The following is a 9,812-nucleotide window of genomic DNA, read 5'->3' as shown; positions in this document are numbered from 1 at the left end:
TGAGTCAAAATCGATCGGACGCAGTGAGACAATGATCCTCTCTTCGTGTGGTGTACATCCGTGACTCTATAATTCTACGAAGAATCATTCCCATAACTTCAGCTGTGTCAGAATCTAGTTTGCGGTGAAAGCCTGTCAATCTGCTAAGGTACCGTTCGTCTGGGCATCTGCAAAGGATTTGGCGAAATCTTTGGGTCTTGACAATTTGTTCTTCCAACAAATGAATTCAGTTATTTTACTATGAAAATTGACAAGCTTGCCGCAGCTGTGATGGCCGAGAGGTTAAGGCGTTGGACTTGAAATCCAATGGGGTCTCCCTGCGCAGGTTCGAATCCTGTTCACAGCGTAGAATCTTTTAAAAGTCATTAATTCATTTGCAGGATTTGAATTTCGTGGAGCTTGAGCTTTGCATTCAATCGAAAGTAAATTTTCAACTGTGAAGAATCCGAAGTAATTTCAAGACTGACCCAGTCAGCTAATTGAATAAATTATGTGTCGAGACACAAAAAGCCACCAACTTCCAACACGAATCAGTGTCAACACATTTGTCGAACTATCATGAAATTTGGATGTTCGGGGGGTGGAATTCAGCAAAACAAGAAGCAATGCAATACATTTACCTGCAGGTGATGACATCTTTTTCAGGATCAGTTGAAAGTCAAGCTGAGAAAGTTCAACCTAATTTACAGCTGACTCTCAAGGCCAATAATCTATTATATCAGCAGTCAATGAATTAGAAAAAAGCAATTCCATGTGTGGAAAGGAACTCGACTGATTCAGGTTCCTAGCTTGCGATGTGAAAAGGCAAGGCGATATCAGCGGAGTAGAATTTTCTGGAAATATTAGAAATGGAATGTTAACGGTCTTCTGCTGTCCACATTCGTAAGAAACTGTGCATTAAGAACTGAAATTGAAAATTAACGATGAAAATCAGACTTGGCCCTCTGTTTGTGGTGTAGCATTGTTCAGAACAATTGGTTGTTGTTGAGGCTAAAATTGACCAAAATAATCGATGGGGAACTTATCCACGGCCTTCGTTGGAGCGGTTGGTGTGGAGAGGTCAGCTTGAAGCACCAAATGCCAATTATTCATCATGGCTGTCTGAATTGCTTAGTTAAACATACTCCCAGTTTAATGAAAAAAAGGTTTGCTATCGGAGCTAGATGTTTTCGTGTCAGCATGTTCAGATATGAGAAGACACTCCATGGAGTAGATGTGACTTAAATATTGACTCTAACGTCAGAGATGTTGACACATTTCAGCACCAGAACAGCACTACCATTGGTATCAAATCAAACTGAACAAAGGACTAGTCACTTCGACAATTCCTGTCTGCAGACTCTGCCAATAGACCGTTCAGGCCCGATGTAGGAATAGGGCGTGGTGACATCTGTTCGCAAGTGGATCACTTCATTCTTGCTCACAATCCATAAACCGTAATTCATTTTGAACTCCTTAGCCATCAGCATGGTAAGTGGTACATAATGCACAGGTTTGCTTCTCGAAAGAAAGAGCGAAATCTTATTCAATGCAGACGCAAATTCAAGTTGTCCCTGGTCGACCAGAAGACAGATGTCGCGAAACAAAGTGAATACAGAAAACAATCAATGTTTTCTGGGAGTCAAAAAGATGTACTGGAAGAACGGAAACACATATTTGGAACTAAAGTCACATACCACTTCCACAGACTAACGGTGTTCTTGAACCGTTATCTTAATTTGACCTTTATGTCCACCATTGCTGCAAAAATTATGTTAACAACTCAGAACTTTGTGTTCTTTGATATTCTCTCCTTCATGTTTCTCTTGATTTTAAAACTCAAACCGAGCAATAGTAATGCGCCCTACTTCATTTGCAAAGATCAGAAGAAGATCAATTTATAAGAGAACAGAAATAAAGCTACGTCTGTCTTTCGAGAGAAAACACAGTTACCATTTCGACTCCAAAAAGTCTTCTTCAGAAGTCTGCGCAATGAACTCGAAATAGTAGACCGAAAATGAAAAAAATGATGCCAAAATGCCGCGAATACACCACCCGCAAGTGCCTCAAGTCCTACTCGAATATGCCGGATTACTACCATCAACATCAGTGGAGAACGGAACAAAGCTCATTCTGCAGTTGTCAACCTGTTATGACGTAGTTTGTAAAGTCAGAAATCTGATTCGGTAAAAAGCGGGATGAGAGCGGGATATAGGAAGTCTGAAAAAAGCAAGTGCGTGCTTTGCTTTGAAGAAGGTTGGCAGTGATGAAAATGGAAATTAACTACAGTAAGGGGGGCTGAATTAATACTCAGAATCGTTGCAACACACAGGGACGCAATTCTTTTTGCTAGGTTTCTGTTCTCCCATTTTATAATCACGACTGCGGTCGGGTTTGGTTTCCATTCCAGGCTTAGGTGACAGCCTGATGGAAGTTTGCACATTCGCCCAATTTCTGTGTGGTTGCTCTGGTTTGCTGCCACATTCTAAACATTTGCAGGTTATTTGGAATCGCCATTGAACGCACACGGTTACAGAGACAGTGATGTCTCTGTAATAGGAGTGTCTGGATAGGACGTACTTCAGAGGATTTTTGTGAACTTAAATAGACAGTGTGGGGTAAGTCTGCTGTTTCCTGGGTGAGCTACATGGACAGAGAGGGGTCAGGGTCTTCTTCCCTGAGGGAGATACGTTGACAGAGTTGGGTTAGTTGCTCTTACCTGTTTCAGTCACGCAGATACAGTAGGGTCAGTCTGCCTTTCCCTGGGCGAATTTCTTTCACAGAGTGGTGACAGTCTGCTCTTCCCTGACTGAGTGAAATAGAAAGAGCGGGGTCAGTATTATCTTCCCTCGATAATTTATGTTGACAGTCTGGCTTCCGTCTGCTCTTCCCTGGCGAGTTACATTGGGAGAGTGGGGTTAGTGTTCATTCATTGGGTGAGTGCCATAGACGGAATGGGATCAGTCTGCTCTTCCCTGAGGGAATTACATTTATAGAGTGGGGTCAGACTGCTCTTCAGAGAATGACTTATATTGACAGTGTGGAATCAGTCTGCTGAGTTACACTGAGAGTGTGGGGTCAGTCTGTCCTTCCCTGGGTGAGTAACACTGACTGAGTGGCGTCAGTTTGCTCTTCCCTCAGTGAGTTACATTGACAGAGTGGCGTCAGGAGTGGCGTCTTTGAGGAGTTGACAAAAATAACTCGTCCCCTACATCTTTGGGATAATTAGGGATGGGCAGTGAATCTTATCTCATTGAAAGACAACTGTGTCCCAGAAATGCATTTCTAATAATTGCATGTACTAATTCGACACTGCAAGCGGACGGGAATAACTTGAGGAGAGGTGCAGGGTAGAATAATTAAAGTCAAATGCACTGATGCCGAGGAGACATGACACAAGATGTGAATGTGGAGCTCATGGTGCAAGGCTCAGTGTCAGTGCTATTGGTTCAGCATTTATTTCTCACTGTTCGCAATGACTCACACACCACTGCTGTCAATTCACAACAATGAGCCTGTTCATCTTGGTTTGAACATCCCTGCGTGTGTATTAACGTGGTTAATGGGACGCGAGAGGAGATGAGCACATCCTGTTTATTCTGTCAGTTTAAACAGATGAAAATATCGGTTGGATGCCAATGCAAAATGATACTGTCTTTTTCTGTGCCTTTTCAGTAGGGCATGCTCAGCATTGAAATGTCTGCTTTTGCACAAGCAGAGTTTGATTGCCATTCATACTGAGCAACGCTAATACATAAAATGCGTTTTCGAATTCCTGTGATCAAGTGGTTCAGACATTGCACATATGGACGAGAAATCTGGCTTGTAACGTGGCGCCGTTGCTTAGCTGGTGAAAGCACCTCCCATCACACTGGTGCCTGCTCATTGTATTGAAAGCTCATTATTTCTCGCAAGTATTGTGTTGCTGATCGAGAAACTCAGTGTCTGTTTGAATTGCTTTATATTCTGATTTCGAGATCCGGCTTCATTTTCCTGGTTGAAATCCAGTAGTGTATGTTACTCTTTTTAACTACTATTTTAACCTGGAGATTCTTCCCGCAGTTCCACAAGCACTTCTGCTTCTCATCCTCTTATTCACATTCCTTCATTCCCAGTTTTGTGGAAATTAAGTGGTGAGGCAGGAGACACTGCAGCATTCCCGGGGAATGTTATGGTAATGGCACTGACACCACGACATGATCAGCCTCATTCTCTGCTGTCACCAATCATTTGTTGCACACCAACAGTAAATGCATCCTTGTTCTTCTTCAGCTATCATGTAGTTACTTTCTTTTCCTGTTGGATAAGGAATTCAACTTTAACTTCGAAAGGGTCTTTAGATTTTGAGGAAGAAATGTCTCCTTGCCTCAGGTCGAAGTGACAGACGCATTATCCAGAGAATATGAGACTACTTCGACGGACTCCAGCCAGGCGTCAGAAAGCCTCTCAGCAGTTCGAATCTCAAACTGTCTCTGAATGTCACGCTTTTCAAGAGCAGAAATGGGAAATGAGGGATATGGACAGCCAGAGAGTCGGAGAATGTGAAAAAGGCCTAGGAGGATACAGAGACAAATATAGAAAAAACGAAGACACATATTGAGGCAGACACTGAAAGAAACAATTCTCCATTCGGCGTGACTGCTAAATAACAGAAAGCAAAAGGAAATGTAGCCATTAAAACATAGCCTTCCACCAGCTCAGGAAAATGAAAGTAGCATGACAGCTGATTAAGTCCTTTTAACATTGTAAATTCGACGTTTGTAAGCTCAAGAGTGACTTTGATAAATATCCTGATTCGACAGGTAAGATTATCATTTTCCCAACAGTATAATCTAGAAATCTATAACTAACCTGTTTCCTGTCCACCTAAAAGAAAATCTGCTTCTCTCCACAGATGTTGCCAGGTGTAGCGGGTTTCTCTATCAATTCTCGTTTTTAGTTCCGCTTTCCAAAATCTGCATCTTTTTTATTTTTGATAACCTGGCACAAAACCAAGCATTACCAGGTTCGGACCAGTGGTCAGAAATACTGCTACCACGATATACTTGCACAATAAAACATTCATTCCCTGTCCGAAAATAGAACTAATGCCATAGCAGTTCTAGTTCCAAATCCTAACTACGACATTGCACTGAATGAAGACAGACGCTCTTGCACTTATTCTCAATGAAATGGCTTTTCCCTTTCATTTCTGATCAGTTTCACTGCAGATTGTTTTCTACTCGTCTTCAAGTTTTGCAGAATGGGAAAGCCCATTTGGCCCATGGTGCAGTCTGGTTTAAAGACATTCGTCTATCCATTCCCTGTTTCCAGCTTTGGTCCATAATCTTATGTGTTCTGATGTTTCCAGTGCAAATGGCAGTGAGGTTCTCGCTTTGATCTTAGATGACACAACAATGGGATTGAAGTTTGACATAATCACACTGTGTTATTACCCACGTCGTGTCTCCGACAGAAAGAGACACACAGACACATTCCCCGAGAGTGGCAGAGTTCTCAGGATTTGACCAGCTCCTTGTGCTTCACTTCAGCTGTCCGCTCCAACATGCAAGTTCAACCGCCAAAAGGCAGCTTTTGGTTAAACCAAAGCCAGTTCTACAGACAATGAGAGACGTTGCTCTGAGCTAGAATTTGAAGTGGACGAAAGAAACTGTAAATTCGAAAACCCAAACCCTTCCATTCCTGACAGACAACAGGAATGGACGAGCACGCTGCATCCTCGCGATTTTAAATGCGAACCGACAATCCCCTAACTCGACGTCAGGCATGTTACCAATTCCGTCACTGACCCAAAAACCAGGTTTGGCTGTGACAGTTTCTCTATAGGTAATGTAAACGTCCACATCAGGGAAGCAGCATTCACAAGGTGAAAAATCAGCAAACATAATGACCGTCACTGTTTCACTTGGAATTCCCCACTCTATGAAACATTTACTTTCACTGTACTTTCACATTTGAAGTTTTTTACATTCCAGAGCCTGAACTAATTCAGCGAGAAACCACTGGTCATTTCGAGCCCGTCACCCGGAATGAGGCGAGTTGAACGATGCCTTTCTTGATGCCAAAACATCAGCGCGGCTCAAAACGAGCTCGTGTTAGCATCAGTCTTTACTTAACTTGCTGCAGTATATCTGCTGAACAACATCAGATTATCACAGCATTGCCTTCTTCACATTGAAACCAAGGGTGATAATATGAACCGACTTAGAAACTTGGAGAGAGAAACACTGCTGACAAAGTCAATTATGACGTGAAGAGCAGGCACTAGAGTTTATACAGGTCCCAAAGGCTACTGCAGAATCAATGAACATCCCTGCATACGAGTCTGATTTTGCATTGCCAGGAACAGGCTTTCCTTCCCAGTTAGGAGATGTAGATTTAATTCTCTTCTTGTGAATTATCCGAATGAAAACTAAATCCTGGCTGCACCCAGAACACACACACGGATCCTGCCAGAACAATTCAGTGATCGATCAGCATCTGTCTGGAAGGACAATGGCAGCAAATACAAGCGAAAGCTATCACAGCAATTACCCCTCCAAGGTTCTCGCGTTTCCCAGTTGAAAATATTTCGCTGTTCCTTCAATGTCACTACGTCTCAACCCTTGCCTCATGGCATTATGCCTGTACCCCGCAACTGAGGACATCCAGGGTTATGCAGAGTAACTCATAATCTCAATCTCTCGAGTAATCAGGGATTGACGGTGCATCCCATCACATTGAGCAATGACTTTATCCCAGTAATACGTTTCCTAAAGCTGCAGTTTCTAAGGGAACACTTGCAAGCTGTCGGGAATAAGTTGAGAAGTGGAACGGACGAGAGCAAAATGCGAAAGGCAATGATAACTGGGAGGCATGAAACAGCAAGTGAGTGAGGAGCTGGTGTTGCAACGTTCAATGTCAGTGTCAGTATTTACTGACCACTATTCACTCTGATTCACACACCACTCCTTAACAATTCACCGCAATGAGCCCATTCCTCTTAGTGTGAGTTTACCTTTGCTGATATTCTCGCGGTTAAAGGTGCCCAAGAGGATGGATGGATCTGCGTTATTCTGTCAGTTTAAACAGTCTAAGTTATCAGTTTACAACAAAAGCAATAAGACATTGCCTCTCCCTGTGCATTTTCAGTGGAGAATATCCAGCTTTGAACTCTTCTGCATAACCAGAGGCTGTTTTAAATTTACACCGAGTAACTGTGAAACACACAAAAAATGAGTCCGAGTTCCTGTGTTCGAATAGTCAAGTAAATGCACGCATAGTTTTGAATCGTTGAGCTTGGGCAGTTCCTCAGCCTTAGTTAGTGAAAGTTCCTGTGAAAAAACAGCCGAATATGGGATCAAATCCTGACATCTCAATGTTTATAGGTTTTTCATGAAAAACAGAGTTCCCGACTTCACCTGAGGTTCTGGTTGTGGTGGGAATTCAAATCAATGACTGGATCGAGGTTATAGTTTAAAGACAGCTCCTTCGACATCTCTGCCACGCTGCCACACAAACCCCGCAACCACGTTTTTCATGATTAGTGTTTCAGCATCGCCTCACTTCAGGCACTTACCCACACACACTTGCAATGGCCAACTTGGCGTAAGTTCGATAATATTTATGAGGATGTTGCAAGGCTTACAGTGTTTGGACTGTAGCGTAAAGCTGAATAGGATGTGAAAATTTTCCATGGAGCTTGAGGGCTGAGGGATGGGCTTACAGAGGTTTATATCAATATGAAGGAGACGGTAGAGTAAATGGTCAATGAATATTTCTTCCCATGGCACGCAAGTTCAAAGCAAGGGAACACTGTTTTAAGGGGAGAGTGGTAAAATTTAAAAGGGATCTGAAGGACATTGTTTTTTTTCACACAGAAAGGTTTGCGAGTTTGGAATGAATTGTTAGATTTAGTGGTGGAGTCTGGTATACTCTCAACATTTCAAAGGCATATGGATCTGTATACAGACAGGAAAGTTGAAAAAGAATAAACGTGAAAATTTGGCAAATAGAGCGTTTGTTTACGGGCTCAGCCACTTTGAGATGCTGCTGTGGCGAACACCAGTTTGAATAGGCACTCATCACTTGGTCAGTGCGTTGGGCTAGTTTTCTGTAAGATGGTTAGATTAGATTCCCTACAGTAAGGAAACCGGCCCTTCAGCGCAACTAGGCCACACCGACCCTCCAAAGAGTAACCCACCCAGACCAATTTCCCTCGAACTAATGCACTGATCATTATGGGAAAATTAGCATGTAAAATTTACCTGCCCTGCACATCTTTGGAGTGTGGGAAGAAACCCACGCAGGCGCAGGGAGAATGTGCAAACTACGCACAGGAATCAAATGTGGAACACTGATGCTGTGAGGCAGCAGTGATAACCACTGAGCCACGGTGCCGCCCTAAAAGGGGATGGAGAACGCAGCTAGCAACCCCGCAATCTCTCGCATGCAAAGCGAGTACTCTCCCATTTGAGATAACTCCCACAGGCTGCTTCGGTTAAAACCAGCAACGAATCATTTTTTTCTGGTCTTAGGCTGCCAATAACCATTCTTCTTGACACATTCCCAACTTCTCAGTGGGAGATTTTGGCTGCAGAAAATACCTCACAATTCATGTTGCTCGCGCAGCTCTCCAGCGAAACCAAACACCTGACAACTCATGAACAGAAGCAGAACTGACAAAGAGAACCTATTTTCAGACACACGGGCTCATGAATGCTGTCTGTGAGGCAGAGCGAGTCGTCTGGGTCATGAGCTGCTCACACAAATTGCAGCGAGGCAATTCCAAATGGTGCTTTCAACGTACTGGCGCCTTAGTGCACCAATACTTCCAGGAAAGTGCTCAAGTAACATGAATCAGAACTGACTAAGAATGAACCATGAAAAGTGAAGATTACCAATTACAGTCTCGATTAGATGAGGTTAACAATTGGGCTGATGTCTCCACAGGATCGAGAGGACCAATCACCAGCCTCTCACATCAGGACAGAAATTAAGGAAATTAGGGAAAAGTAACCAAGTTTCACATCGCAATTTCCCTCCTTTTCGCAACAACAACAGAAAATTGCGAGCAGATTCAATGTAGAACCTAATTTCACATAAACAGGGAAATAAATATCTCCATTCACTTTCAGAGAAACGGTGAAAAATGCAAATTGTCTGGAATATGAAAGATTGCCGCAGCCTGTTTTTGAGTTGCATATTATGCTGGTGGCCTTTCGAGCTGGAGGGGAACGTGACAACTACAGCAGAAGGGGAAAACATGGGCACTGACATGTTGGTTGTTTTCTGCTGTGCCACATCACAGCCAGGTTAGAAGAAATGACTGCTTTTTTTTCTGTTCAACTTCAACAAAACTCATCCCTGCAAAACGTTGCCAGCTTGATCCATTAGCACAAGTGGCCGCACAGGGATGCAAACACAAGCCTTCTTAAGAAGTGGAATCTGAAATCACAATCTCAGGTTGCTCAGCCACGCGAGCACACAGGCCAAAACCGGAAACCTAAGAGCATGTACCTGATGATACCCTGCAGCACACTCACAGCAACTGCACCAGTTCTGCAGAATAAGCGGTGGGAAGGAATTGCTCTATCTGAGCGGTCGTGCTTGTTGTTCTCATCAGCAAATCTGGCTTTGAATTTGCCAGCCCATATCTGCTACCATGCTGAAAGGGAATGCAATTCCGATTAGTCGCTGTGTGAAACTTTGTTCATTTTCTCTCCTCAGATAATGTGATCACTGGAGATGATGAATCAGCTATTACAAGTGGGCATAGCTTTAAATTAAGGGGGGGTAGGTATAGGACAGATGTTAGGGGTAGGTTCTTTACTCAGCGAGTCGTGAGTTCATGG

General features: G+C 43.2%; 1 non-coding gene across 1 annotated transcript; it reads left to right on the top strand.

The window, feature by feature from the left end:
- The first annotated feature begins 264 nt into the window (after positions 1 to 264).
- Positions 265 to 346, top strand: trnas-uga (transfer RNA serine (anticodon UGA)). The gene has a single exon. It is a non-coding gene; the product is annotated as a tRNA-Ser (tRNA).
- The last annotated feature ends 9,466 nt before the right edge of the window (positions 347 to 9,812 follow it).

Source organism: Chiloscyllium plagiosum, unplaced genomic scaffold (genome assembly GCF_037043375.1).
Source record: "Chiloscyllium plagiosum isolate Xiang-an unplaced genomic scaffold, Cpla_swu_hap1 HiC_scaffold_14, whole genome shotgun sequence".
NCBI classification, from domain to species: Eukaryota; Metazoa; Chordata; class Chondrichthyes; order Orectolobiformes; family Hemiscylliidae; genus Chiloscyllium; species Chiloscyllium plagiosum.
Note: the sequence above shows the minus strand (reverse complement) of the source record. Positions and strands in the feature narration are given on the sequence as shown.